The 6,000-nt window shown below is 42.0% G+C and overlaps 1 pseudogene; it reads left to right on the top strand.

Annotated features, from left to right (window-relative positions):
• Positions 1-2,181: 2,181 nt before the first annotated feature.
• The window catches only part of LOC149263045 (uncharacterized), a 195,316-nt pseudogene continuing 191,497 nt past the window's right edge, over positions 2,182-6,000 (top strand).

Raw genomic sequence — 6,000 nt, 5'->3', positions numbered from 1 at the left:
AATCTAGCAGGTGTTCATCCGCCTCTCAACAGTTCAGGATCAATGGCCTCCAAGAGGGCAGGATCAAAAGACACTAATGGAAGTGCAACTAGAGAACCAGTTGAGCGAGTGTCTACAAGTTTGTCTATTTATGAAGGTACCAAGATAATTGTAGACAAGGAAATCAAGTTGAAATGGAAAGAGTTCAATGATGCATTTGCAGGGACATTTGGGGAATACCTAGAAGACGGCCAAGTCTATGTGAACATTCACAAGTTTGGCTTGTACCGGATTGCATGCAGGTATCTCATGCCCCGGTGCGTGGACATGATACACTGGATCATCTCGCACACTGACCCCGAGACGATGACATTGAGAAGTGTCAGTGGGAAAGAGATTGCTACCTTCAGGGCATAGGATTATGAAAAAATGTATCATATGTCGAAGCCCATGATCACCATGGAGACACCTTTCATCTTACCTAGCAACAATGCCAACTCCAGAGATATCTTGAAGAACTGGGTGAAGGAGCCAACTAAATTCAGGATGACACCTAACATGGTCAACAAGACGAAGATACTACGGAAGGCGTATCAATACTTGGTTACTTTTTCATGTCGTCTATATGGCCAAGAAAGCATGGAAACCTTCCCATAGAGTTGGGTGATTGCATTGGACCAACTGACCAAAGAAGGCAAAGCATGCAACTGATCTAACATGTTGGCTCACCAGCTGAAGGAATAGGTAACAAGAGCTCAACAGCTACCCAAAGGTATGCAAGCAGAAATCTACATGTCCGCTTACATTTTGGATGCAATTTGTTCCCGTCAGGAGTTCGTGGGCTTGAAGTGGGCATGGACATCAGTGGAGACATCTATGAACACTTATTGTAAGATTTTGTCTGAATGCAGCTTCTAAGGAGTTATCACATAGTTTTCCAATCATTTTGTCACCCTGGTGTACAAGATGATATTTGAACAGGATCCACCCTACATGTTGAAGGCAGCAATGGAGGCACATATCATTAGAGAAGATTGGTATGCCTCACCATACAACACCTTCATGCGGATGTATAGTGAGAAGAAGCCTTTGCATGTTCTACCGAAGTTTGCCTTGCATGAACTCGTCATGCAGGAAGTATCATATCACATATCGGCAGGATTGTGAGCCAGGTTGCACCCGAAGAAGAAGGCACCTTTGCCCGCTCTTCCATTACAGATTGGGTTATACGAGATATGAACTTTCAAGCATGTAGATGTCGACGCGGAGGAGATGAAGAAATATCCATTCAATTCCCGAAGTTACAATCTGTATGACCCACATTGTCTTGTGAAAGACCATTGCATGAGAGTACAGTTTACTTGGATCCAAAGGGCATGTCATTGGGTGGAGGAAGACCCATGGATATATTGTTCCAGCTTCTCTAGGCCCAATGAACTGGTCGGAATCACTGTGGAATGGTTAATAAAGCAGTGTGAAGCAATATCCCAGAGAGCGCCAGCAGCAGCACCAGCAGAGTTAAACATACCAGTGCATGACAAGGGCAACAAGAAGATTGTCAATAGCATGGAGGAGGAACAAAGCTACAAATTCTGAGCAGAACCACTTGTGCAGAAAAAAACTTTAGCAATAGAGGTGAAGAGTCAATAGCATGACAAGAGGAACGTGTAAACGCAAAGAGAAAAATAGAGAATGGAGGAAACATAGAAGGAGTTGCATGAGTTAAAGGAGAAACTCCGAAAGGAAGAGGATTTGCACAGACAAGAGAAGGAAGTGCAATAGGAACATGTACAACAAGGGGCGCAACATGTACAGATAGATGAAAATGCATCTGTACAGGTAGTAGACTCATCAGAATAGCTGGCACCAAGCAGACAGGGTGAACAGTCGCAGGAGAAAGACTTCGCTAAGGAGATAGATAAAGCACTTGAACAGATGGATACGGATACGGAGAAATAGTAGTTAGAGAAAGATATCGACCTCATGCCTCATCACCAAGAGGTTGACCCACCAGCTTCACTGCATCTAGAAGAGGAGCAAGTCCCAAGCGACCAAGGAGACACTGAAATCCTTGGAGACAATCCAAAGGGAGAGATGCACAACATCTCATTTGATGAGTCCCAACATAGAGTTGTGCAATCTCGCAGAGTGTCGACTCTAGATGATCATACATTTCCTACACAGTTTGAGGAACGAGTGATCATGTCTGACGTGGGAAAACATCTAGCAGCATTGGCCGATTCCACTAGAGCATATGCCGAAGCCACTAGCTCAAGTGTTCACTTCATGATAGTTGAGAACGAGAGAATGGCTAAGGATCTACAGATAACCAAGCAGGGAGGAGAATTGGTTGCAGCATCCACCCGAGTAGAGTTGAAGAAGGCAATACTGGATGAAGTATTGTCCCTTGACACATTCATGCGATCATTGTATTCAAAGTTTGGTACCGTGCATAAGGAAATTGTCCACCTCAATGGTTGGCAGCAGTGATGTGCTAGAAGAGCACATATCTTGTCGAATGTGCATGCTGTTGTTGACTACATGTTGATTTAGGTGGCTCCAGACACCTGCAGAAGTCCAGGAGGACTCATGAAGGGTCAAAAATAAAAGTGTTTGGATTATGCTTGAACTAGGTTCATGTCAAATATCTTGTCATCGTGATCGTGGTAGTGTGAATAGTTTGTCAATCCGAGTTTGTATGAGGAAGATAGAGGCAGTCAAGTTTTTGGTTGACTTTTCCTTACTAGGTAGGTTAATATAGACACAATTTAGAATTTTTTCGGTGGACGGAATCCATCCAACTCCAGCCGGATTCTGGATGAAATTTTTTCCTTGTTAAAAAGACTCCTTCGATCAATGTCGAGAATTTCAAAAATCACTTTATATATATATAAAACAAAAAAACTATATAAAGGGAGGTGGTGGGCCACCACCCCCACCACCCCACACCTCTCCATACATTAGTCATTATAATGAGGCGGCCAGCGGGTATCAAGCCCACACCAACCATGTGCGTTGGCCCGCCACCATGTGGCGGCCACATGTTACCACACATAAACGTCCAAACAAACAACGCACACCCCCATTAATGCGCCCTTGTACCTTATATGTGTTAGAAAATTATATATTACGGAGCAATGGAACACATAAAATATTGCATAAATATAAACACAGAAAACGCACAAAACAAGAGAGACACAGATATACGTTGTTCACCCAGTTTGGGCTATGTCCATCCCGAACAACCAGTCCTTCCTTTTTATTATCCAGCAAAATGAAGAGACACAACCTACAGCAAATCCGCTATAATATCCTCTGTTTTCTCTCACAGACTCACCTCTCTGTTTCTCACTCACAGAATACACATCTATCACACAGCCTCAAATACAATACCCTCATACAAAGAGAGGGGTTGCCTTCTAGGGCAAAAAACCCTAAACTAAACATAAGTTCTACCGTCAGATCATCCGCCTAATGAACGGCCCAGATTGACTAGAAATTACTATACTTTTACAAGGCAATTTTACAACTGTTTTTAGCTTCGGGGGCGCTGCCCCCGACACCCCCTGCCAGGGGGGGGCTCCCAAAGGTCGTAGCCGGCCCCCCCTGGACTCCCCCTGCATCGAACATTTTACGGGCGGCATTACCACCCCCATTTCGAGCTGGGGTCCTATGTGGCGATACCTTTGAGTATAGAAGATAATCAGGCTCCACACCCAACAATCTCCCACTTGGAGACTGATTGTAGCAACTCCACCGCTGCTACATTTGCTGGAAAATAACTCCTCTTTGGACCTGGCTGTTTCTCATCTTCATCGTCATCCTTGAAGACCAACTAAAACTGAGCATATTCTCATTTTCTCCCTGGTTACAACTTTTGGTAGCATATCTGCAGGATTCTGGCTAGTGTGTATCTTTTCCAGCTTCAACTCTCCATCTTCCAACACTGATCGTATGAAATGATACTTGAGCTGTATGTGTTTAGTCCTGGAATGAAACGCTAAGTTCTTTGCAAGATGAATGGCACTTTGGCTATCATTGTATAACGTGCCCATATCATGCTCCTTACCCAATTCACCCATAAACCTTTGTAACCAAATCATTTCTTTACTAGCCTCTGTAGCAGCAACATACTCTGCTTCTGTTGTTGAAAGTGCAACAACACTTTGGATTTTTGAAACCCAACTGACAGCTGTTCCTCCAACAGTAAATACATATCCTATAGTGCTCCTCCTGTTATCTCTGTCACCTGCCATATATGCATCAACATATCCTTGTAGGGAGATGTTTGAACCACCAAAGCATAATGCTTGATTTGTGGTACCTTTCAAATATCTGAGAATCCATTTCACTGCCATCCAATGTTCCTTTCCTGGATTGTTCATGTACCTGCTTACAACTCCCACTGCATGTGCAATATCAGGCCTTGTGCAGACCATTGCATACATTAAGCTTCCAACTGTTGATGCATATGGAACTTTAGACATATAATCCATGTCTTCTTGGGTCTTTGGGCACATTTCCTTGCTAAGTTTGAAATGGCTAGCAAAAGGTGTACTAACTGGTTTTGCATTGTGCATGTTAAATCTTTTCAACACCTTTTGTATGTACTCATTCTGAGACAATGTTAATTTACGATTTTTCCTGTCTCTAGTTATTCTCATACCAAGGATTTGTTTTGCATCTCCCAAATCCTTCATTGCAAATGAATTTGCCAATTTTCTTTTGAGCACATTTATTTCCTGCATGTTAGATCCTGCAACAAGCATGTCATCTACATACAATAACAATATAATATAGCTGCAATCATTTTGCTTTTTCAAATAAACACAATGATCAAAGTGACATTTAGTATAACCTTGTTCAGACATAAACTTGTCAAATTTTAGATACCACTACCTTGAAGCCTATTTTAATCCATACAAGCTCTTCTTCAACCTGCACACTAGTTTCTCCTTCCCTTTCACCTCATATCCTTGTGGCTGCTGCATATATATCTCTTCCTCCAAATCCCCATGGAGAAAGGTTGTCTTTACATCTAACTGCTCAAGATGCAAATCTTCAGCTGCTACAAGACTTAAAATAGTTCTGATTGAAGTCATTTTAACAACAGGAGAAAATATTTCATCAAAATCAATACCTTTCTTCTGTGCAAACCCCTTCACCACAAGTCTAGCTTTATACCTCTGTTTTCCTCCATCTTCTTCCTTCAGCCTGTAAACCCATTTATTCTTCAATGTCGTTTTTCCTACAGGAAACCTGACTAAATCCCAAGTCTGGTTATGCATTAAGGAGTCCATCTCTTCTTCCATGGCTACCTCCCACTTCTTCCTGCTTTCAACCCGCATTGCTTCTTCATAACATTCGGGTTCACCAGAATCAGTCAGCAATAAATAATATAATGAAGGAGAGTATCGTTCAGGGGGTCTACTTATCCTGGTAGATCTTCTAACACCACTTTCAGGTGTTTCGGGTGCTTGTTGTTGTTGTGGTGGTTGTTGTTGTTGTGGTTGTTGATTATTATTATTTTCAGGCACCTTTACTTTTTCAGTGATTTCATCAAAAACTGCGTATTCCTTGTTTTCCTTTTCCTGTTTCTTTTCCTGCAACTGATTCTTATACAAGACCTTTTCATTGAATATTACATCTCTGCTCCTAATGATTTTGTGATTTTCGTAATCATATAAGCGATAACCAAAATCATTAACACCATATCCAATAAAGGTACATTTCTTTGACTTTGCCTCAAGCTTTGTTCTATTTTCTTTATCAATATGGACAAAGGCCTCACAACCAAAAGGCTTTAAAATAAAGTAGTTTACCTTTTTACCTGTCCATGCTTCCTCTGGAACACCACCATCCAAGGAACTTGAAGGCCCTCTGTTTATTAGATAAAAAGCAGTATCTACAGCATCTGCCCAAAACTGTAAAGGCAATCCTGCATGCAATCTCATGCACCTTGCACGCTCCATGATTGTTCTGTTCATCCTTTCTGACACACCATTTTCTTGTGGTGTTCTT

This window comes from Pinus tabuliformis, chromosome 6, assembly GCF_031772625.1.
Source record: "Pinus tabuliformis cultivar Carrire ecotype Pingquan chromosome 6, CPIR1, whole genome shotgun sequence".
In the NCBI taxonomy this organism is placed as follows: Eukaryota; Viridiplantae; Streptophyta; class Pinopsida; order Pinales; family Pinaceae; genus Pinus; species Pinus tabuliformis.
The sequence above is the reverse complement of the archived record's forward strand: the minus strand, read 5'-3'. Positions and strand labels throughout refer to the sequence as shown.